Source organism: Oryctolagus cuniculus, chromosome 1 (assembly GCF_051225735.1).
Source record: "Oryctolagus cuniculus isolate XC-2025 breed Fujian yellow rabbit chromosome 1, ASM5122573v1, whole genome shotgun sequence".
NCBI lineage: Eukaryota > Metazoa > Chordata > Mammalia > Lagomorpha > Leporidae > Oryctolagus > Oryctolagus cuniculus.
The window spans coordinates 10,973,917-10,999,488 of record NC_142867.1 but is presented as its reverse complement, the minus strand read 5'-3'; the positions used below and the strand labels follow the sequence as shown (position 1 = coordinate 10,999,488).

Genomic DNA, 25,572 nt, shown 5'->3' with positions numbered 1-25,572 from the left:
GTAGAATGGCTGCCCACACCAGAGATGACCATGTGGCCAACCTGGAATCAAAAGTTCCACACCCCCCACCTTCTGACTCCTTCCATCCCAAACCTCAAGCTTCCTGATTCAGGACCATTCTGAACTTGTGTAGATGATGCCCACACAGACCATCATAAGTTTTCAAAATCAGTTTCTCCCACAACTCCCTCCCTCCCTCCCAGCACAGCTCACAGTTGATGCTGGATATGTAGAGATGTTCTCCATACATCGGGGACCTCCCATTCAAATGGATTCAATCTTGCCCCCATATTCCAGAGAAGTGAACAGGATCCCACAAGTAGAGCAGAGTCCTCATCCACAATCCACTTCAGAGCCAGGACCAGGACTTACGAATCTGGTTCCTCACAGCACCATCCTCAGGTTTATTTAATTTGCTCAGTGGCTCATGGGACTCAAAGAAAGACACTTCACTGCACAATTTAAAATATGGAAATGAGAAACCAGAAGAGGACATGCAGAAGGCAAGGCCTGGAAAGCCCCAAGCCCAAGGCCATGGGTTGTGTCCCATAGATTGGGGAGAGCCCTCCCAGCATGATATTTGGAGAAATAATGGAGACTTCACATGCATGATTGTTGACAGATTTGGTGGGAGTCCCAGAATGGATTCTTCAGACTCCTTTCTTCCCATGCTGCAAAATCCTCTGGAGTGAGGTGGGTCTTAGTACCTACTGTGGGACACTCACACAGGCAGGAGAAACTTCATTACAGCTGGCTAAGGGCTGGGGGATTAGAGTTGGTATGTCCCACCTTGGAGAAAAGAAATCTAGTTTCTGTGCCTTGCGGAGGAAGTGATGAGTCAGGAACCAGGGACAGAAACCAAATCTACCAAAATACAGATATATCCCATAATGTCAAACCCACATGAATCCTACACAGGGAAGTGAGTCCCACTCCCCAAACCAAGCTGCCCACATCACTTGGGGTGGCACATACAGGAATGCCACCCATTGCTGAGTTGGGCAGTTGCTCACTAAGAACCCCAACACCTTCCCCACTGGGAAAAATCAGGGTAAAATGAGTTCCTGCAATATCATTTCAGTCTTATGCTCAGGCATTCCTGAATAACTCATTCAAATAACCAAGCTTGGAAGTTATAACACACACCATTCTCATTTCTTAAGGCATGGCCACGACTATAGCTAGAAACACTTGGCAGGTACATTCCAAACGTGGAAAGCAGTGTTGGTGCAAAGCTACTCTTAGAAGCTGACCCTGGGCAGGTAATCTAATCAGAAAGTGTTCGGTGTGGTACTCTGATAACAGTCTGCATTTACATACTGATAAGGGCTATTATAGTCAGGACCTGGGCCATATATAAGCAGCAGTTCTTGTCTGCTGCTGTACACCTTCCACTCATCCTGCCTTCCTCTTTGATTTGGGAGCAAGGAAGAACCATGAAGTGGCTGCTGCTGCTCAGCCTGCTGGCACTCTCTGAGTGCGTCATCCACAAGTGAGTCTGTGGTCAGACAGCAGAAAAAGCAGCTCCAAGGGAGCACTTCTGAGTCCTTGGACGCCTCCCAAGCCCCCTCTCTGTCCATTCCTATTGCATGCCTTCTTTCGCCCCAGTTTCCACCACCTGGAATTCTCCTTCCTTCTCTCTCTTTCTGTGCTTTTCATGAGACCACACTCTAGTATGTTTGACTTCAGCTTTCTGAGTGCAGCTGGGATTTGGTTTCAGTTCCATCAACAGTGGCCTCCCCTTGTGCACTGTTGGGAAACAATGGGATTTTCTCCCTTTCCTTCTTTAACTTCTCTTAAACCAGTCTGCTTGTATCTCTCAGGCGTCTGTAGCATCCCCTGAGCAGGATTCTTGCCAGTTACCCCACCTGCACTAACCTTGCATGCACCAATGCTCTGCCCCAGGGTCCCCCTGGTCAGAAAGAAGTCCTTGAGGAAGAACCTGATTGAGAAGGGCTTGCTGAAGGACTACCTGAAGACTCACACCCCCAACCTGGCCACCAAGTACTTCCCCAAAGAGACCTTCGCCTCGGTGTCCACTGAGAGCCTAGAGAACTACCTGGATGTGAGTCATGGGCAGGGGGAAGGGGCAGCCACAAGGACTGAGCCAGCAACAGAGAGGGTGCCTGGGGGAAATGGAATACAACCAGGGATGGCTTCCTGGATTGCAGCAGCCCGGGCCAATCAGGGGAACTCACAATCATAACTGTTGCTCTCACATGTTCATCATTCATTCTTTCTTTCAGTCAAGGTTTATTTATCCTGAAGCCTGGTTATGTCTCGGGTCTTGTGCTGGGCCCAGGGGAAGCATTCAACAAAGTTGCCTAGCAGAGAAAGATGACTTCACTAATTTAGAAACAATAGGATGAGGGCCTCCAAGTGAGGGTGTCACTCGATAAGTGAGGAGTTTCTGGAGGACAGGGAGGACTCCTGGGAGCAGTGAAGGAAAAGTAGCAGTTTCCAAGTGCTGGGAGGGAATTCCTGACAGCCAGAGAGCTCATGGCTCTGCCTGTCCACATAGGGCGCCATGTACATTTGAGGGAAGAAGAAAACAGTGCGTGAGAAAAGAGGAGAGGGGAGGAGGGTACTACCAAGTGAGGCAATGGGGCTACAGGTGGGGAAGACCACAGACAGGCCAGGGACTGACATGGCCCAGAACCTAACTGCCACAGATTGATCTGAATCACTGGAGCAGCGCACGCAGATTTGAGTCTCAGGACCTCAGTGACACTTTTATTTGGAACTCACCAGCATGCTCTGGAGTTCAGCAGATGCCATGTGCCACTATGTGAATAGCACACAACCAAGTTTATAAAGCAGCCTTGGCTGTGGTCCAGGACTAGGGTCCCAAGATCCAACAGACCTGCTGCAAACGGGGGCTCTAATGCCTCCAGGCCTGGTAACCTCTGGCATGTCGTTCATATTCTCTGAGCCTCAGAATCCTAATCTACAGAACTGACCCACACACGGCCTCTGTCCTTGGGTTCCTCCAATTCATTAAAACCATAGAGTGGGCGGCGCCGTGGCTCGATAGGCTAATCCTCCGCCTGCGGCGCCGGCACACCAGGTTCTAGTCCGGTCGGGGCACCGGATTCTGTCCCGGTTGCCCCTCTTCCAGGCCAGCTCTCTGCTGTGGCCCGGGAGTGCAGTGGAGGATGGCCCAAGTCCTTGGGCCCTGCACCCCATGGGAGACCAGGAGAAGCACCTGGCTCCTGGCTTCAGATCAGCGCAGTGCGCCGGCCGCAGCACGCTGGCCACGGCGGCCTTTGGAGGGTGAACCAACGGCAAAAGGAAGACCTTTCTCTCTGTCTCTCTCTCTCACTGTCCACTCTGCCTGTCAAAAAAAAAAAAACCATAGAGCTTCTGGGAGTGCCAGAAGAGGGCCTGGCAGCCCTGCGGTAGCGCTCAGAAACATCAGCCCATTTATTCATTGCACAAACATTTCAGAAGTGCTTCCTAAGTTCCTGAGGCTTGCATGGTGAGGACACAACAGAGAGCAAGGGAAGCTCTTGGGACTTACATTCAAGAGAGGAAGACTAAGAAACCAGCTTGTGAGTTGACGTCATGTCATTAGAGATGCTGCAGAGCATAACTAATTATCTAACTGCCAAATGGCAAGAAGAAATGGAAGGGAACGGGCTACTTGGGATAAAGCAGTCAGGGAGGGCTTCTTTTCATTGGAAAAGAGCTCTCTGAATGATAAAGAAGAGTCAGCCAAAAAAATCCAGAAAAACATTTTATACCTCAAGGAACAGCCAGTGCAAAGGCCCTGGGTGGGAACAAACACTAGGGCAACTGGAGCAGAGATGGCAAGGGGGAAAGTGCTGCTGCTGAGAACACAGTTACCGATAGTGCTTTTCTTAAAAACTGTTGTTCATACCAAGGTTCAGAAATTAGATATTTCCATGAGTTCCATGTGTTAGTGCCTGTGCCTATCAGCAAGTGAATGAACACACACTCGAGGTTTCACTTGCTGGGTGCCACAGGTTACACCCCATCTACTGAGAAGGTGCACTCTCCAGGAGGGTGAGACTGAGACCAGCAGGGTAGCAGCTAGAGAGGACAGCAAACCCCTTAGAGAATGGGCTAAGTGGCAACAGAGGCAATTAGCGAGGAATCAGAGAGGACTTCAAGAGGGCAGAGACCAGGACTGCGCTTTGAATGAGGGTGTAAGGAATGGGACGGTGAAAAGAGGAAAGGAGAAGAGGCAGACAGAGACTGAGAGCTGCTGTGAGGGAGGCCATATTGGGAGTCCCGGGTCCTTCAGCTGTGTTGTCTTGACCCCTGCAGACCGAGTACTTTGGCACCATCAGCATCGGAACCCCCCCTCAGGACTTCACCGTCATCTTTGACACCGGCTCCTCCAACCTGTGGGTGCCCTCCACCTACTGCTCCAGTGCTGCCTGCAGTGAGTGCTGCCATACACGGCTCAATTTGCCCCTTGCTGCCCAGCAACAGCTGATACTAGGAACTCTGACCAATCAGAGACTTCTTACAACTCACGATTCAAGCCTATAGGAGTCACTCAGGGATTCAAGCAACAGGCCTTGCCCAAGCAGCTACTTGGGAAAAAGCACCAGACAAAGGTGCTCTGGGGAATAAAGGGAGCACTTGGGAGTAGGCTGATGGACTCACAGAGGAGAAAGCCTATAGGGGTCCAAAGCAAGGCAGTGATGAAGGGCTACAGGCTGGTAAGCCACACTGAGTCCCATGCAACACAGTGGATTTAAAGGTGGACTTGGACATGCTGGAAATGAGTGAGCCACTCAATAAATACACACACACACACACACACAGAGAGAGAGAGAGAGAGAGAGAGAGTTCATTGCTGTGCTAATAAAAGAGACTTTGTCGTTAGAAGTCAGCACAGGTTTCAAGCTCCATCCTCTCCAGGCATCTTGACCTGATTTTAATTAAGACAAGGTACCTGTGACTCTGCCCATGCCCTAACACTTGGCTGTGCAGGAGGCCGTGCTGTGCTCCGCACCATAGGCAGCAGGCCACTGTGCTCAGTGTCTGCCTGGGGGTCCTGGGAAGAACATGGGGTAGGCTGGGACCACCAATGAGAAATTGCCAACTGCCCAACAAGAGGCATGAGAACTGTGTCTCTAGAACTCCAGAGGTCATCTTAGAGCAAATGCCATATTTCTCTTCCATATTCCCATCCAAGCCCCCATCCTAGGAATTATTCATAGCCCATGACCATTGCTGGCACTTTGGAGGTTAATGATGTCACTCCTTGCCTTTGCAGCCGTCCATAACCGATTCAACCCTGATGACTCCTCCACCTTCCAGGCCACCAGTGAGACGCTCTCCATCACCTATGGCACTGGCAGCATGACGGGCATCCTGGGATACGACACTGTGAACGTGAGCACCAGGCAGCTGTGCCCCCTCACAGCCTGGTCATCAGGATAGAGTCTAGGGACACTGTGGACCACAGTGAATGCCCCACAGCAAGCTCATCTAACAGTGTGGATCTCAAAGATCACACAAGCGACCTAACTGGGCAGTGGAGGGAGAGATATGGTAGAGCTGTCACGCACCCTCTAGGAGCTGAGCTCAGGGGGGTGGTACTGGGAGCCTCAGCCGAACTCAGTGCTGAATGTCATGGAGGAAGCAGTGAAAAGGGACCCAAGGGCTCAATACTCGTTTAGCATCTCCTCCAGCCCTTGCTCTGCCTCCCTCTAGTCAGATGAGCTCCAAGTAAGGGAGGGGGAAAGTGTTCTGCTTTGCTGGGGTCTATTTTACATCTTCTCATCTGAAATGTAAATGCAGAGTGACCCTCCATCCTGTAGCCAAAATCTCACAATGAGTCACACACTGTGCCCATGCAGACAGCCACTGCCAAGGTCTGTCCAATGGTGAGCCACAAACATTCTAGGGGGCAATCCCTCTCCCTGTATTTTAGCTTGGTGTCTGGGAAGCTGACCCCTATAAAAAATCAAGAAGGATCACTCTGAGTTCAGGGCTGGATCCCAGCAATGCTCCATAAATAGGTGCTCAAGGTGGACATCATCTCTTTCACCACCACCCCCAATACAGGTTGGAAGCATCGAAGACACCAACCAGATCTTTGGCCTGAGCGAGACGGAGCCCGGTTCCTTCCTGTACTACGCTCCCTTCGATGGCATCCTGGGTCTGGCCTACCCCAGCATTTCTGCCTCTGATGCCATGACAACATGTGGAACGAGGGCCTGGTGTCCCAGGACCTCTTCTCCGTCTACCTGAGCTCGTAAGTTGCACAGTTTGGGGGCTCCTCCCACACAGACCATTTCACCTAGCCCAGCAAGGGACTTATCTGGGGCGGGGGGGGGTGGCTTGTCAGGATCTTAGAAGAATGAGATTTTTCCAAGTCTGGAGAAGGGTGTCTTTGGGCAGTAAAGCTTCCAACTCTCTCTCTCTCTCTCTCTGACAAGCTGTCAGCATTCACTGTTATTTACCAGCTGAAGTCTTTGTCCACTGACTTGCTCAACTGCAGTGTCATAGCTATTTGGTCTCCAGAACTGATTGCCTCATCCCTAGCCCTCAAAAGTCACAATTCAAAGTGCATCCCCTTAAAACAGGGTCAAGTTTCACAGCAAAAAAGAAGACACGCTTGAGACTGAGGGGACACTTTAAAAAGTTCATTGAAAATGAAATTAAAACATACATGCAGGCACTGGATGTTTGGTGCAGTGGTTAAGCCACTGTGTGCTGCCCACAGCCAATATCAAGGGTCTGTTTTAAACCCTGGTTCTTGTGCTTCTGATTCAGCTTACACATACTGCCCACCCTAGGAGGCAGCATGTATACACTGAGGTGCTGGGATCACTGTCACCCACATGGAAGACACACATTGTGTTCTGTGATCCAAGATTCATCCTTGGCCTTCCATGGCTCTCAAGGATATTTAGGGAGTGAATCAGTGGATGCAAGATCTCTATGTGTCCCTGTCTCTCTAGCTGTCTTTCAAATTTAAAAAAAGAAAAAGTTGACTTTGCTGTAAAAATCTTGAAACTTTGCATAGTTTTTTTAAAACATCAATTTTCCATGAACATTTGGCATACCCTTGGGATGCACACATTCTAAAATATTTTTGTATCAATATAAAACATATAATTTTATTTTTCTAGGAAAATAAAATTCTTTTGATGAAGTAACTTCACATATCTTGAACAAAGAAACTTTAAGATAATGAAAGCAAGGTGATTTATTCAACAAAACGTAGGATCTAGGTTGTGGTGAATTATTTCTAAGAATGAAAAGGAATACACCAGAATAGTTTGGGTGGAGCAAACTTTTAGGCAAGAGTACTCTTGGCTGCCACCAACTTTCCTCTGCATTTCACTTCCTCTGTGTGACATGCTTAGTCTCCTGTCATATTTTCATTCAGTTGCTAATGAATCTGGTAGATTTTGCATTGGACTCTCGGGTGTTTACAGCAAAGGTGGGTGGGTTGAGTTTCATACTTTGCCAGTTCTTTGGATACTAGTTTCTTGTTACCATCTATATTTATATCATTATCTAACCCTAAACAGCAGATAATTTAGAAAATGGATTTTGTAATAACAAAGACCCCAATATGAGGTCTCCTTTATCCTTTGTGCCCATTGGCCATTTGCTGTGTGGGAACCCTTAAATATCACCTGCTTTCACAAATACTCAAGCATCCCTTATTGGCCATGGCATCCCCTGAGATAGACAAAGGTTATCCAATTGAGTACCATGGATGTCTTTGAGTCAGCTAGGTCCAAGTCCTCAGGCTATCACATGCACTGTACGGTGTGCAGCTGATGCCTGACCCTGAACTTGTGAACCTCAGTAGCAACTCTGCCCCTATTCAATCAGATAATCAGAAATGTCTCAACACATGGGAAACACCAGCCCTGGCTGAGAATCAGCAAGATAACGCCCAAACTATTAAGATCCATCACTGTCCAGTGTTCAATGTTCTTGTAGCCCCCATGGCATCTAAAGCATCAGAGTGATAATCACACAGTAGGGAACCAAAAGTGAAGGGTCTGCCCTTGACTGCCACTTGCCAGCTGTGAGACTTAAGCAATGTGGTTATTTCTCTGCTTCAGTGTCTAGTGAAAAAATAATACTGACCCCTGTGTGGGCACTGGTATAAAATGAAAGAATCTACATCGGTCACACATTCAGCACAGCTCCTGGCACTAATAATTACCCCATCAAGCACAGCTCTTTGGCTGTAAAGAGCAGACGTGCAACACAAGAATGAATGAATGAATCAATGTCTCTTCCCCTAACGTTCCACAGTGATGACGAGAGTGGCAGCCTGGTGATGTTTGGTGGCATTGATTCTTCTTACTACACTGGAAGTCTGAACTGGGTGCCTGTTTCTTATGAGGGCTACTGGCAGATCACTCTGGACAGGTAAGAGTGCCATGCTTGTGTGGTGTCCTGACCTGAGCACTAATCCCAATTCTTTATCAACTTGAACTTCCCTCATCTGCCTGGGACACCAAGCTAGGGGGAAGCTGTAACCCAGCAAAGGCAAAGACAGCCCAGTAAACTGGTTCACTGAAAGCAGGGAGACAGACAGCTTTCAGGAACCCAGCTCCTCTACTAGGTGGGACCACCACTTCATGTGGTCCAGGAGGCAGGACCACATCCCAGCACACCCTAGGAGTGGTAGCACACACTCCTGTCCCTGACTCTCAGCATTTAGGGGAGTTGGAAAACACCATACAACTTCCTTCTCGAGGAACAAAGTCACTAGCAGTCTAGGATTAGGGCAAAATGACCGAGAAAATGTCTCAGGACATGCCAGTCCCAGCCTGTTCCACTTTGACGTCTCAGCTATTCATCCTCTGAGGAGGAACCATCTGGGCTCCCAGGTATAACCGATGTGGACTCAGGGGACCCTTCCTTGTATTTCCCACTCAGCATCACCATGGATGGAGAGACCATCGCTTGTGCTGATGGCTGCCAGGCCATTGTGGACACGGGCACCTCTCTGCTGGCTGGCCCCACCAGTGCCATTTCCAACATCCAGAGCTACATTGGAGCCTCTGAGAACTATGAGGGCGAGGCAAGTCCAGCCCCTAATGCTCTTTCTAGACTCAGGTGGTGGGAGTGTCATGCACAAGGAATGAACCCCTTCTAACCCCCACACTCACACCTTCCAGATGATCGTCAGCTGCTCATCCATGTACTCCCTGCCCAACATTGTCTTCACCATCAATGGAGTCCAGTACCCTGTGCCCGCCAGTGCCTACATCCTGGAGGTAAGGGAGCACTCGGCCAGTCACAGGATGGGCCCAAACTCAAGGTGGCCACACACTACCCTCTGCACAAGGAAAAGAAATTTTTACCCACCAAATCCAAGAGGCAGACTGACACCTGCTCTGCATGGCCTTCAGAGACAAAAAAGGATATTCACAAGGGATGGATGAATGAGTATCTGGATGCAGCCCTGAAGGGAAAAGTGGGGCAAAATATCTGGTGTGATAAGGGGTCTCTCTATCTAGACACCCTCATCAGAGACCTGAGTCTCAATGTCCTGCCCATCATTTCTGAGCAAGGTGCAAATTTTCTCACCCTCTGTTTCCTAATTTATCTAAATACAACAGGTGTCAGTTCATCAGATCCCCAGTGTATAGTTACAGGGAATATTTGAAAGTGACCACCTTCTGAGTCTAATGAGCCACAGGAGTGCTCCTCGCCTCCTACTAATCTGTGATATACAAAACCAGTTTTTCACAGTGGGCTGACTTTCCTCAGTCAGGAGTGTTCACATCTGGGAATCTCGCGAGGCAAGTGTAACATGCAGCCAAGGCTAAGCCCAGTAACCCAGGAAGGGTAAGAACCCATGGCTGCCTACTGTGCTCTTGGTCAGTTTGAGAATAAGGAGAAGAGGTCTTATCATCAGGGTATGAAACATCTTCCCAGAACATGAGCTAACTGAACCCCAGTGCTGAGGTCGGGGTTCCTGGGTCTGCCAACAACAGCAGAAAATATTCAGAATATGTGCACACCAGGTATTGACTGACTCCAGTCCTGCAAAAGCCACATCCAATCCCACTGAGACAGGCAGCCCTTCTTTGCATGGGCCTTGAAGCCAGAAAGGACACCCAGGATGGTTATCACCCAGCACCTGTAACACTAACCCTGTTTCCTATCTCAAATGCTATTCTCTATTATGCAGGAAGATTCTGTCTGCACAAGTGGCTTCGAGGGCATGGACGTCGACACCTCCACCGGTGAGCTCTGGATCCTGGGTGACGTCTTCATTCGCCAGTACTTCACCGTCTTTGACCGGGCCAACAATCAGCTTGGCCTGGCTGCTGCAGCTTAAACCTACAGCTTTCAAACCACTTCCAGAGAGATCTGGCCTCAGTCCTGCTCCCCCTTAAGTGCATAGAATTCTCCGGATTGAACTTCCTAAAGCAAAGTCACCTTCTAGTTGAAGTAGATGCCTGATCCTGTTCCCAGTCATACCAAAAATGTAGAATAAAAACAGCTGATGAAAATGGGTGTGCAGCTCCTTCTCCTCACCAGTATTTCTCCTAAACATCACCTAGGTCAAAACACCAGGCAAACATGCAGAAATGAACTCTTCCACTTGGACATCAACAGGCAGTGACATTTCGTAACAGGAGCTGGAAGCATCACAAAACACCAGAAACACTGGGCTCGAGGTTCCATGTTCTATGGGGCACCCAAGCCTGGGGTTGAGGGAGTCAACCTGCTATTTCTCCCAGAGCCATAGGACATAATAAGCAAAGAGGGAAAGTCAAGAGGAGGGGCTATGATGGCGGTGTTCCTGAGTGGGCAGGAGGAAACTTTGCTGTCTGCTAGATACAGACAGGGGAGAGACAGACGCTGCCACTCAAGACCTTCCAGGCTACATTTTGTAATGAGCTGATCTTTCAGAACCTCCAAAATCTGGGTGTGAAAACACCAACCAATGCTTTTTCCCCATCCATGATTTAGGGTGGCCTTTGGTGCATTAATTAAGATGCCTCATGTGACAAATGCATCCCTTTTAAGACTGTCTGGGCTAAAAGCCAGCTCTGCTCTCAGGCCCACTTTCCTCCTAATGCACACCCTGGGAGACAGCCGGTGATGTCCAGAGCTTGTGCCCCAGCCGTCAAATGTGGAGACCCAGACTGAGTTCCAAGCTCCAGGATTTGGCCTGGCCCAGCCACACCTATTGCGGGCATTTAAGGACTGAACCAAGGATGGAAGGTCTCTGTCTCTCTGTGTCTGTGTCTCTAGTTACAATACACACTGTCTCCACGACTTTCACATAAGTAAGAGAGAAGGAAGGAAAGAAGGAAGGAAGATAGATGATTTTCCACTTCCCAGAGTTGGCAGGTTGAGCTTAAATTTAAGCACATTAGCATAGGTACATATATTGAAGACACAAACTGAAAACACTTAGAGCAATATTCCTTCAAACAGGTTTGGTAGCAAAATGCTTCATAAAAAGCACAGCCTCAGACTACGTATGGAACATACTCATTCTAGGCTTTTCTTCAAGGTTCAGAAGGCACAGATGCCAATTAGACTGTGAGAAGCTCTGCTGTGATCTGTTTCATGTTGAATCCCCTTCACTCAAGGTCAGTTCTTCCTCCTGTGCTAGGAGGCTCATTCATTAGCCCTGTGCTTCTCAGGCAGGGCACTGGAAAAATCCCTCCAGCTGCTGCCTCTGCCTGACCCTCTGCCGGAGATGCTGGCCTGAGGCCTGATGCTGGCCTCTAGGAATATTTAGGTTGAGCTCCATAACACATTGCACCAGGCCTCCCCAGCGTCTGTGTCACCCTCTCTACCCACTGGCTACAGCTGCATGATGGCTTTGAAATATAAATTTGATCCCCGCCCTCCCTCCTTAAAACTCCAACAAGTGCTTTGGCATTGCATTTGGGACAAAACTACACATCTTAGTGTGGAGTTTTGGTTCCTCCAAACCTTCCCGGAGCCCAATCCCCTTGCCCCCAGCACCTGCCACCCTGGTCATCTCCTCACTGAAGCAGCTTTAGCTTTTCCCACCTCAACCCCCTTCCCTGTGCTGCAATCACCACTGCCTCCTGGGATCTCATTAGCAGGAAACTGCATTCAGGCGCTGGGAATCAAACTGAGGTCCCCCAGTGTAGGACAGATGCAGGTACCGCAAGTGCCAGGACAAACACTCGGCCCTGCAATCACTTCTGAAGCGGCTCTGATCACTTGGCCTCGGGGCAGCACCCAGAGCCACAGAAACTGACACTTTGTTGCAGGCTTCTGACACCATCCCCTGATCTCATACTGTGCCCAGAACCCTAAAAGTGCCATCTGAGGCCAGGAAAATGTGGGGTATCTGCATCCAAGAACAATACCGTCATGCTTGTTGCTCCACAGCATGCGCAGGATTCAGACCTCAGCACAACCCTGGAAAACAATTTCCACCCAGCTTTGGTCTTCACATGGTCTACAGACCTGTGGCGACAGCCAGCCCTGGTCAGAGGACCCTGCACGATAGGGGCTTCCCTTGGTTACAGCACGTCTTTCATTCGATACAGAGTCCTTTGCCCAACAAAGATTCTCTAAAAATGACTCCTGACCACTTCCCCAAGAGCCATCTTTTTGGAAGCAATAGAAAGGAACTGGCGGAGTCCTTGAGTGGGACCTGCACTCAGGGAGAGCCAGTAGCCCAGGAGCCAGAGCAGGGTTTTATGGTCCCTGTTTACACTGCCTACTTATGCAGCAATTTCATCTCGAAAGTTCTATGTCCATGGTATAGAGTGTGGACACAGCCTCTGACTATGGTGTTGAGATTTGACCCTCTGGTCAGTGATTAGATTCAGATAAGGTCACTGAAGGGTGTTGTCCATGATCAAATTCAGGGGGACTTGTTAGAAGAGGGACAGACATCAGACCAACCTTCACAGACTGCATGTGCCCTGTCTCATCATGTGATGCCATGCACCTCCTCTGGACTCTGCCACCAAGTCCCCACCAGGACTGAGCCAGGTCGAGTCCCAGCTACTCTGCTTCCAGTGTGGCTGCCTGATAATGTGCTTCAGAGGGCAGTGGAATTTGGCCCAGGTGCTGCAGCCACTCCACCCACATGGGAGACCAAGATGCATTTCCGGGTTCCTGGATGCTACCTGGCCCAGGCCTGGGTTTTGCTGCCTTTTTGGATTGAAACATAAACTGAAGTTCTCTCTGTCTCTTCCCCTCTTGCTGTCATTTTGACTTTCATTAAATAAATAAAGCTTAGAAATTTTTAAATTTGTCCATACAAAGGGTCTTTAAAGGAAAATGTGCATTATGAAAAACCAAAACTGCATTTGGCACAGCATTTGAGACACTCCTTCGGACACACACACTCCATACCAGAGTGCAACTCAGCTCCTCATTTCAGCTTCCTGTTAATGCCTGGGACAGAGCAGAGGAGAGCTCAAGGAGCTGGGTCACTGCCACACGTGGTTGACAGATTGAGATTTTGGGTGCTGGCTTCAGCCTGGCACAACCATTGTAGACATTTAGTGAGTTAGCCAGCAAGTGACAGATATTTTTCTCTTTCTTTCTTTTTCTCTGTCTTCTCAATAAATAAAGGTAAGAAAAAAAATACATCGTAGTTGTTGGAATTTGACATTGCAGTTAAGCCACCTCCTGGGACACTAGTATCACATATGGGAATACCTGACTTCAAGTCTGGATTCTGCTCCTGATTCTACCTTCCTGCTAATTTCACACTTGGAGGCAGCACGAGGGGATGGCTCAAGTCCTGGGTCCCTGCTATCCATGCTGAGGACCCAGAGTGAGTACCTATCTCTTGGCTTCTGCCTGGACAGCCTGCAAAGGCTTTTAGCAAGTGATCCAGCAGTTGGGAAATCTCTCTCTCTCTCTCTCTCTCTCTCTCACTACTACTCTCACTCTCTCTGTCTCTTTCTGTATCCCAGCCTTTTGAACAAAAAAAATCAAATAATTTGAAAAAATTATTCATGGATTTCAACTTTTTATACAAAAAACACTATCTTTTACTTCCATTTTGACCAAACTGCGAAGGATCCTAATACAATGTAAATGCTATGCAAACAGTTGTTAGAGCATACTGTTTAAGTATTTAATGACAAGGAAAACAGTCTGTACACAATCAGTATGGGTGCAGCTCTTCTTTCAAGTATTTTTTTTTTTGACAGGCAGAGTTATAGACAGTGAGAGAGAGAGACAGAGAGAAAGGTCTTCTTTCCATTGGTACACCCCGCAAATGACCACTACAGACAGAGCTACGCTGATCTGAAGCCAGGAGCCAGGTGCTTCCTCCCAGGCGGGTGCAGGGCCCAAGCACTTGGGCCATCCTCCACTGCACTTCCGGGCCATAGCAGAGAGCTGGACTGGAAGAGGAGCAACTGGGACAGAACCAGCACCCCAACCAGGACTAGAACCCGGGGTGCCGGCTCCGCAGGTGGAGGATTAGCCTAGTGAGCTGCAGCGCCGGCCCTTTCAAGTATTTTTTATGTGTGGTTCGTTGCATGTGGGGATGGAGACATTAAGGATGTGGAGAGACAACTGTCCTTTCAGCACAGGGACACAGCCCTATGTCCTTCCCCAGCTCAGGCCACCCCCACTTCTAAGTTCCAGAGAGGCTTGACTGGAGCACTGAAGAGTGCCTAGGAGCCCCTGGTCTCTGCTGGAGTCCTGCCCTCAGGTCCCAGAGAGGGTGAGGTGGACGCCTGCCTTCTGAGCTATGCATGCCACACAAGTTCATGCTCTGGAGGAGCTCCAGGACAGGGGCTGCAGACCACGCTACCTTGCTGGTGGATTTCTGGCAAGACTTGTTTACAGGACCCATGGCTTCTGTCCCAGAGCCTCCTAGCCGCTTTGCCCAACTCCACATCTCCATTCCTCCATACACAGGGACTCTAGAAAGACACAGATGGATGCACAGTGGTGCCACCTGGTGGCCCATGTGGATCTGGACAAGCTGCTGGGAGCCCACAGGGAGTTCTGTAATCTGAGGAGCCAAAACACCCTGGGCAGCCACCAGCCCCTGCCTCTAGAGAGAGTGGACCAACAAGGATCTCCGAAATGGCAAATACAGCTTGGCAAAGAGGCTGCCAGGGTCTCACGGTGTGACCTTGTGCCAGACAAACAGCTGCTCTGAGGCTATGGAAACTAATTTCCATCTGATTTTGCCATGAACCTAACAGTGCCCTGAAAATAAAGTCTAATCAAAAACATGTTATAGCCTCAGTGGGGTGCCTAGGGCATCCCAAGGGAGCAGTGCATAAAGGACAAACAAAAGAAGGGGCTATGCAAGAAGAAACTGCAGAGGGAGGCAGCCTGAGAACAAACAACACTGAAGGGGTGAGCAGGGATTGAAGCTGCCGGGCACATCCAAAATTGCAATCATTCTATTGAAATCCATGGAATTGCTGGTAGCAAATTCTGTCAATAGCTATAGCCCACAGAATCATATACTCCAAAGTGTAAATGCCATGGCATAGGAATTCTATTTTGGGAAAGATACACACACACACACACACACACACACACACACACTAACTACTTGGAAGTAAACAGTTCAGATTCTCTTTCAACAAAAAGTTGGTTTTCTTTTAAGGGAGCTCTTGTTAGCAGGAAGCATGCAGTAAAGACCCTAAGAGTGTGTGCCAGTCAAAGGTGCTGGGCTCTGTAAATACCCTCTTTGGGCCTCAATTTCCCCATCTTCTGGAATCTCTTCCTCTTCTTTTTAAAAAAGGCAGGATTTATTATTATTTATTTGAGAGGCAGAAAGGGGCAATGACAGACAGAGCTCTACTATCTGCTGGTGCAATATATGGATACCTACAACAGATGAGGCTGGGCCACTCTGAAGGCCAGAGACCATAATTACTTCAGCCATCTTCCACCGTGTTCCCAGATGCGTTGGCAGGAAAACTGATTGGAAGCAGGGCAGCCAGGTCTGGAGCTCTGATATGGGATTCTGGCATTGCAAGGGGTGGCCCAATCCACTGTGCCAAAACACCAGCTTAGGGCCTGGATCCATTTTGCAGAACAGCACAGTCATCCCACTGTGTCTATAAGAGATTATATTTCATAGAATCTATGCATATCCTCCCACATGTTAGCCTTTAAATGAAATCTGGATTACTTATAATGCCTATATAAGTGCTATAGCAACAATCATTCTGTACACATATTGTGTACAAATGCAACTTTTTCTTTCTAATTTTGTTTAAGATAGATCTTATTTATTTTATTTATTTGAAAGGCAGAGTTACAGAGAGAAGGAGAATGAGAGAGAGACATCTTCTATCTGCTGGTCCACTCGCCCACATGACCAATATGACCCAGGCTGGGCTGGGTCAAAACCAGGAGCCTGGAACTCCATCTTGGTCTCCCATGTGGGTGGCAGAGGCCCAAGGTTGTGGGCCATCTTCAGCCTTTATTCAAAGCACATTAGCTGAGAGCTAGATTGGAATGGAACATTCAACTTGAGCCTATGCCCATTTGGGAGGGCTGCATCACAGACTGGCTAAATCCCTGCAGCTCCATGCTGGCCCTTTGTTAAAATACATTTGATGATGGATGTTTGGACGCCCAGATGGCAGGAGCCACAGGTGCAGAGAATTTACTGTACTTGCAAATCCTGAGTGTTCATCAAGTGTTGTTCTATTTCATGTGTCCACAACCCATCTCACATCAGCCCTTATAGATAGTGGTTGTTATCATCCTGCTCTACCGGGTGAGGTGACTGCTTCAGGTCACAGCACGGCTGTTTGTGGAGCCTGGATTCACATCTAGATTACAGTCTTTTAACTGCTTCTGTGTATTGATCCCTGAAAATTTGTTTTTTTCTTTTAAAATACTTAGTTGAAAGACTGTGTGACAGAGATAGAGATTGGGGGTGGGGGGGCAGAGAGAGATTTTCCATTTGCTGGTTCACTCTCCCAGTGGTTGCAAATGTCAGGGCTGGGCCAGGCCATAGCCAGGAGCCAGGAACTCCATCTGGGTCTCTCACATGGATGGCAAGGGCCCAAGAACCTGGGCCGTATTCTGTTGACTTCCCTGGTGCAGGGGCAGAGAGATGGATTGATACTGGGGCAGCTGGGACTTGAACTGCTGCCCATATGAGATGGCGGCATTGCAGGCAGCTGCTTAATCTGCTGTACCATAATCCTGGCCCAGAGTCCTGATAATTCTTTGCCCTTCTTCATTGAGTACGTCTGTGTGGCTGTTTTTGCAGAGAACAAAAAGGACATGAAAAGCCATTATATAACACACAGCTCTGAGGCCCTGGTGTGGCCCAGAGCTGGTCATTTTTTATATTAAAGATTTATTTATTTATTTATTTATTATTTGAAAATGAAGGAGAGAGAGAGAATGTGTGTGTGTGTGCGTGTGTGTGTGTGTGTGTGAGAGAGAGAGAGAAAGAGAGAGAGCGAGCGCATGAATCTTCCATTCATTCACTGGTTCACTCCCCAGATGGCTGCAAGGGCCAGAGCTAGTCCTAAGCTGCAGAGCCTAAGCTGGGAGTCAAGAGCTTCATCCAAGTCTCCCACATGGGTTCAGGGCCTCAAACACTCGAGCCGTCTTCCCTGCTTTTCCCAGTTCATTAGCAGGGAGCTGGATCACAAGTGTAGCAGCTGGGCATGAATCTGAGCCCTTATGTGATGCCAGCATTACATGCGGAGACTTTACCTGCAAAGCCACAATGCCAAACCCCGGAGCAGGTCATTTACAAGAGTTCCTGAGCATTCTCTTGTGCTAGTTTCCTGCTGTCTGGATTGCTGGAGCCTTTTAGGTGATTTGTCCCCTCCATCCTTCCCTCCCGTCCCCTCCTCTTCCCTTTGTTTCCCTCTCTTCCTTTTTTTCCTGCCCATAGTGGGTGTACTGTGGAAAATCTTTCATTGGAAAACATTTTCAAATTGTGTGATTTGTGTTCCAGAAGGGAGATTTGAGGAAGAAAGAGGGACATCATGGGCCTTGGGTGGGGGCAGCAAGCCCTGCTGTGCCACCTGCAGGAGCCACATGCCTGTTCTGAGGCTGGGCTTCTCAGTTCCCATACTGTACAAGCTCTGTATTTATGGGAAGCAGAATGCAGTAGAAGACGACAGTGTCCAGAACACCGAGGCTACTCACCCAGACAGGAGGAGAAGCGGTCACTGAACAACAGGCTTGGGTTGACACTAGCTCCCTGCAGAAGATCCTCTCACAGCTCACTTCGCCCAGCTGAGGAGACAGAGAGATGGCATGAGGAACCCCAGCTCCTCTTGTCTGCCCAGAGCAGTGACCAGCAGGGCCTCCTACACCAGCAGCGGGACCCACACTAGAGTGCATGGGTCCTCATCTGGACAACAGGTGTAGACAAAATACACATCTGGGGCCTCCATACAGAAACCACATCTCTAGTTGCACCTCCAACATGATGGAGAGACAGTCAAAAGCAGTCACAGATGGTGCCACAGCTCACTTGGCTAATTTTCCAAGTGCAGTGCTGGCACCCCGGGTTCTAGTCCCAATTGGGGCGCCGGATTCTGTCCTGGTTGCTCCTCTTCCAGTCCAGCTCTCTGCTGTGGCCCGGAAAGGCAGTGGAGGATGGCCCAAGTGCTTGGGCCCTGCACCCACATGGGAGACCAGGAGGAAGCACCTGGCTCTGGCTTCGGATTGGCGCAGCGAAGGCCGTAGCGGCCATTTGGGGGGGTGAACCAACGGAAAGAATACCTTTCTCTGTCTCTCTCTCTCTCTCTCACTGTCTGACTCTGCCTATCAAAAAAACATCAAAGTCAGTAAGGCAGCTAATACAGAAGAACAGCAGGGTAGCATGGACCTATGCTAGCAGGAAGCATCTCCTTGAACAGCCAGCCCTGGATTGCCACGCCCAGCTCACCCAGCCCATGCAGTGGGTTCAGGGCTCATTGTCTAAAGTGAGCACCTGAGCATTCACCATCTTCCTGCCCTGGTAGTTGCAGTCTGCAGAGGCACAGGACACAGATGCCCATGAAAGCCAAGGACCAAGGAAGCTTGGAGGGGGCAGCTGGTGTCACTCACTGGGTAGCACTCTATGGCTGGAAGAAAAGGCAGGGACACTGATGGGACAGTCCGTTAGTGAAAAGGCCCCTGAGCTCAGCTGCAGGACACAGAAAATGCACAAGGCCCTTGCTCAGAGCAGCTGATGGACACTCAGGAAGGCACAGGTCTGGTGCCTATCAAAACAGCCCACGTCATGGGAGACAACATTATTCAGTGACGGCCATCTTCCCACAGGCACATGCGCCTCACCAGGGCAGGGCACTGGCAGTGTTGGTAAGGACCCTGTGGAACAAATGCCTGAACTTCCCAGAAAAGGTGAGCACCAAACAAACAGGAGAAAGAAGGGCCCAGAAGCAAGGCTCCCTAACAAATGTGGAAGTGGACAAATAGGGCCAACATACAGCAGGTCCTTCAGAGGCCACATGCATGTGTGCCCTGGGTTTCTCAGTCACTCTGTTGACCTCATCCCTTTCCACACATGTATGCAACACAAGCACATGGAAACCCAGAGATGGGCTGCATCCACATTAACAATTTCACTACAACCGGGAAGGAAGATCTGCTTTCATTTCCCAATCCCAACTACACTGCTGCCTGACACAATTTTTCACTCTGACAGGCAGTCTGGCTTAAGGGTCTGAAATGTCTGAGGGGACTACAGAAGCCCAAGGAATGAAGCACCTGTTCAATCATCAGTGTACCACATCTGACTGAGCTTCATGCTTATGCACCTGGGAAAGCAGCAGATGATGGCCCAGGGCCTTGGGCCCCTGTCACTCAAGTAGAAATCTTGGATATCACTCAGCTCCCACCTTTGCATGATCCCAAACCACAATTAGAATAGATACATCTCTTGGCACAAGTGTGTGTGTGTGTGTGTGTGTACTTCCCAAATAAACAACAACAACAACAAAAAAAAAAAAAACAGGAAGATTTCTCCTTACACCTTTAGGAATGGCTAAAAATAAGATGGCTGAAATGCCGAGTGTTGATGAGGTCATGGAGCAACTGGAACTCCCATACAGGGCAGGTGGCATAGTAAAATGATGCAATCACTTTGGAAAACTGTAGCTCTGTCTACTAAAGCTACACAAATACCTACACTCTGAATCTCTTGGGTATATTTCACTCTTGAATAAATTCCAAATAAAAGCACAGACATATGTTCTCAAAAGACATATACTAGAATGTTCATAGATCCATGTTAATAAGAACACTACAAGGAAAATGCCTATCAATTGCAAAAGAGATCAATAAGATTTATAGTACCACAATGGAATGACACAGAACAAGGAAAAAAACTGGTATACAACTACACACCTCACAAATGAACCCCACAAACAACATTTTGACCATAGAACCAATACACAGCGTGCATGTCAGACAGTACATTTATGTACAGTAAAAAAATAAAACAGGCAAAGATAATCCATGCATCTGAACTTAGAGCAGGGATATTCTTGCTCTAGAAGCCAATTGGAGACTGGCAAAGGCCAGAAGGAGCTCTGCACCGCTGAAATGCTCTGTGTCTTTATCTAGATTGTGATCACTGGCGCCATCATGAACCCGTGCAGAAGGTTAGTCCCCACACTCATAAATTAATATTAAAGGTGTGGAAGGAAGGATTAAGGAGGGAGGAGCACGGGCAGTAGAGAGCAGGGTGAGAAGTATTACTACATTCCTGAATTGTATATGTGAAATATATGAAATTGGCTCACCTTAAAAACAATGAAAAAGAGACTTCATCCAACACTCATGTTTACAGGTGGGCCTCTGGGAACAAATGAGCTAGATGGGCTAAAACGGGGAAGCCCCATGATTGAATCCTGGCAGCTGCATAAAGAGGAGAAAGACACAAATACACGCCCTCCCTGTCCCTAGTCATGTAATGTACTGGGCCATCTCATGCCTCGTCCAGCAAGTATTCCATCACCAGGAGCTATGAAAATACAGCCTGCCTGACCTTAGCCTGTGACTCTCCAGAGACACGAGCCAAAATATGCTTCATTTCATTATAACGTTAGCCTGCCTCAGTTATTCTGTTATAGTAATGGAAATCTTACTGAACCTCATGCATGTAACTCAGATTATAAAAATCCATCAAGCTTACACCATGCACCTTTCTCTGTGCATATTGTGTTTCAGGAAAAGTTTAGAGGCTGTCATTGTGGCACAGTGTGTTAAGCCACAAGTTGTCACATGGTGTCTCATATTGGAACACGGTTTTGAGTTCCTCCTTCTTTGCTTCTGATTTAGACTCTACTAATGTGCCTGAGAAGTTAGTGAAAGGTGACAGAAGTACTTAGGCCCCTGCCACTCACTTGGGGGACCTAGATGTGCTCTGCTTCCCAGACTTCAATCTGAACCAGCTCAGGTCCTTGTGGCCATGTCAGACGGAACAAGCAGATCAATGATTCTCTCTCTCTTTCTCTCTCTCTATCTCTCTCTCTTCTCTCTTCTCTCTTCTCTCTCCTCCTCCCTCCTCCCTCCTTCCCTCCTTTCCTCCTTTCCTCCTTTCCTTCTCCCCTCCCTCCCTTCTGCCATACCTCTCTTTCTCTCTCCAACTCTCACCCTGTCTTTTTTTTTTAACTTTTATTTAATGAATATAAATTTCCAAAGTACGGCTTATGGATTACAATGGCTTCCCCCCCATACCGTCCCTCCCACCCACAACCCTCCCCTTTCCCACTCCCTCTCCCCTTCCATTCACATCAAGATTCATTTTCAATTATCTTAATATACAGAAGATCAGTTTAGTATACATTAAGTAAGGATTTCAACAGTTTGCTCCCACACAGAAACATAAAGTGAAAAATAATAGATGATTTTTTTTAAATGATGATGAAATCAGATCAGACCTATTGTCATGTTTAATCCCAGTGAGAGTCAAGTTGGGAATTGATAATTTCTTTTTTTTTTTACAGAAGATCAGTTTAGTATGCATTAAGTAAAGATTTCAACAGTTTGCACCCCCATAGAAACACAAAGTGACATATATTGTTTGAGTACTCGTTATAGCATTAAATCTCAATGTACAGCACATTAAGGACAGAGATCCTACATGAGGAGTAAGTGCACAGTGACTCCTGTTGTTGACTTTACCAATTGACACTCCTGTCTATGGCATCAGTAATCTCCCTATGCACCAGTCATGAGTTTCCAAGGCTATGGAAGCCCTCTGAGTTCTCCGACTCTTATCTTGTTTAGACAAGGTCATAGTCAAAGTGGAGGTTCTCTCCTCCCTTCAGAGAAAGGTACCTCCTTCTTTGAAGACCTGTTCTTTCCACTGGGATCTCACTCACAGAGATCTTTTGCCAGAGTGTCTTGGCTTTCCATGCCTGAAATACTCTCATGGGCTTTTCAGCCAGATCCGAATGCCTTTAGGGCTGATTCTGAGGCCAGAGTGCTATTTAGGACATCTGCCATTCTATGAGTCTGCTGAGTATCTCACTTCCCATGTTGGATCACTCTCCCCTTTATTTATTCTATCGGTTAGTGTTAGCAGGTACTAGACTTGTTTATGTGCTCCCTCTGACTCTTAGTCCTTTCATTATGATCAATTGTGAACTGAAATTGATCACTTGGACTAGTGAGATGGCATTGGTACATGCCACCTTGATGGGATTGAATTGGAATCCCCTGGTATGTTTCTAACTCTACCATTTGGGGCAAGTCAGCTTGAGCATGTCCCAAATTATACATCTCTTCCCTCTCTTATTCCCACTCTTATGTTTAACAGGGATCACATTTCAGTTAATTTTCAACACTTAAGAATAACTGTGTATTAATTACAGAATTAAACCAGTCATATTAAGTAGAACAGACAAAAAAAATACTAAGAGGGATAATGTATTAAGTTGTTCCTTAACAGTCAGGGCTATGCTGATCAAGTCACCGTTTCTCATAGTATCCATTTCACTTCAGGAGGTTTCCTTTTTGGTGTTCAGTCAGTTGTCACCGATCAGGGAGAACATATGGTATTTGTCCCTTTGGGACTGGCTTACTTCACTCAGCATGATGTGTTCCAGATTCCTCCATTTTGTTGCAAATGACTAGATTTCGTTGTTTCTTACTGCGGTATAGTATTCTAAAGAATACATATCCCATAATTTCTTTTTTTTTATTTTTATCTTTTATTTAATGAATATAAATTTCCAAAGTACGACTCATGTGTTACAATGGCTTCCCCCCCATACCGTCCCTCCCACCCACAACCCTCCCCTTTCCCACTCCCTCTCCCCTTCCATTCACATCAAGATTCATTTTCGATTATCTTAATATACAGAAGATCAGCTTAGTATACCTTAAGTAAGTATTTCAACAGTTTGCTCCCACACAGAAACATAAAGTGAAAAATAATAGATGATTTTTTTTAAATGATGATGAAATCAGATCAGACCTATTGTCATGTTTAATCCCAGTGAGAGTCAAGTTGGGAATTGATAATTTCTTTCTTTTTTTTTTTTTACAGAAGATCAGTTTAGTGTACATTAAGTAAAGATTTCAGTCGTTTGCACCCCCATAGAAACACAAAGTTAAATATACTGTTTGAGTACTCGTTATAGCATTAAGCCTCAGTGTACAGCACGTTAAGGACAGAGATCCTACATGAGGAGTAAGTGCACAGTGACTCCTGTTGTTGACTTTACCAATTGACACTCATGTCTATGGCATCAGTAATCTCCCTATGCACCAGTTATGAGTTTCCAAGGCTATGGAAGCCCCTTGAGTTCTCCGACTCTTATCTTGTTTAGACACGGTCATAGTCAAAGTGGGGGTTCTCTCCTCCCTTCAGAGAAAGGCACCTCCTTCTTTGAAGACCTGTTCTTTCCACTGGGATCTCACTCACAGAGATCTTTTTGCCAGAGTGTCTTGGCTTTCCATGCCTGAAATACTCTCATGGGCTTTTCAGCCAGATCCGAATGCCTTTAGGGCTGATTCTGAGGCCAGAGTGCTATTTAGGACATCCGCCATTCTATGAGTCTGCTGAGTATCTCACTTCCCATGTTGGATCACTCTCCCCTTTATTTATTCTATCGGTTGGTGTTAGCAGATACTAGACTTGTTTATGTGCTCCCTTTGACTCTTAGTCCTTTCATTATGATCAATTGTGAACTGAAATTGATCACTTGGACTAGTGAGATGGCATTGGTACATGCCACCTTGATGGGATTGAATTGGAATCCCCTGGTATGTTTCCTACTCTACCAATTGGGGCAAGTCAGCCCGAGCATGCCCCAAATTATACATCTCTTCCCTCTCTTATTCCCACTCTTATGTTTAACAGGGATCACATTTCAGTTAATTTTCAACACTTAAGAATAACTGTGTATTAATTACAGAATTAAACCAGTCATATTAAGTAGAACAGACAAAAAAAATACTAAGAGGGATAATGTATTAAGTTGTTCCTTAACAGTCAGGGCTATGCTGATCAAGTCACCGTTTCTCATAGTATCCATTTCACTTCAGGAGGTTTCCTTTTTGGTGTTCAGTCAGTTGTCACCGATCAGGGAGAACATATGGTATTTGTCCCTTTGGGACTGGCTTACTTCACTCAGCATGATGTGTTCCAGATTCCTCCATTTTGTTGCAAATGACTAGATTTCGTTGTTTCTTACTGCGGTATAGTATTCTAAAGAATACATATCCCATAATTTCTTTATCCAGTCTACCGTTGATGGGCATTTAGGTTGGTTCCAGGTCTTGGCTATTGTGAATTGTGCTGCGATAAACATTAGGGTGCAGACCGCTTTTTTGTTTGCCAATTTAAACTCCTTTGGGTAAATTCCAAGGAATGGGATGGCTGGGTCGAACGGTAACTCTCACCCTGTCTTAAAAATAAATACATAGAAAGAGAACAGAGTGGCGAACCAGTGAGAGGGCAACCGCCGCTGCACCCTGGGGGAACCAGGTGAGACAGTGCGAGCCCATGGAGATGCAGACACGGATGAGTGGTGCTATAAGGGGGAAGAGGGTGAGATTCTGAGGGGTGCAAGGAATGCTGAACATGCCATGATACCTCGGTGTCTCCCCCCGCAACTGCAGCTGCAGTGGGCAGAGAGCAGCAATCTTGTTTGTTGACATTCTCAAGTGCAGGCGGACAGGCTGTGCTTCCACATCCTGCACACAAACATCAGTTGCAGGGGCCACCCCACCTGGGAACAAGGATTACAACGGTTCAGAGTGACTGCCTCCTCGTTGCTCATGGGGCACAGCAATTGGGAAGGCTGAACAACAGAGGCCCAAGAGCTTTCGTATGAACAAAGGAACAGAAGACTGGCCCCAGTGGGCAATACATCAAAGCCTGGGTACCAGTTCAGCACCAGGGCTCACTTGGTTAATCCTACGCCTGCAGTGCTGGCATCCCATAGGGGCACCGGGTACTTGTCCCGGATGCTCCTCATCCAGTCCAGCTCTCTGCACCTGCATGGGAGACCAGGAGAAAGCACCTGGCTCCCGGCTTCGGATCAGCACAGCGAAGGCCGTAGCGGCCATTTGGGGGGGTGAACCAACGGAAAGAATACCTTTCTCTGTCTCTCTCTCTCTCTCACTGTCTAATGCTATCTTAAAAAAAAAAAAAAAAAGCCTGGGTACCTG

General features: G+C 47.6%; 1 pseudogene across 1 annotated transcript; it reads left to right on the top strand.

The window, feature by feature from the left end:
* The first annotated feature begins 1,352 nt into the window (after positions 1-1,352).
* LOC138843173 (pepsin-3-like) lies at positions 1,353-10,478 on the top strand (annotated as a pseudogene). Its single transcript, XR_016216657.1, has 9 exons — positions 1,353-1,492; positions 1,906-2,065; positions 4,291-4,408; positions 5,252-5,370; positions 6,046-6,235; positions 8,263-8,379; positions 8,893-9,037; positions 9,135-9,233; positions 10,154-10,478. The product of XR_016216657.1 is annotated as a pepsin-3-like (transcript).
* The last annotated feature ends 15,094 nt before the right edge of the window (positions 10,479-25,572 follow it).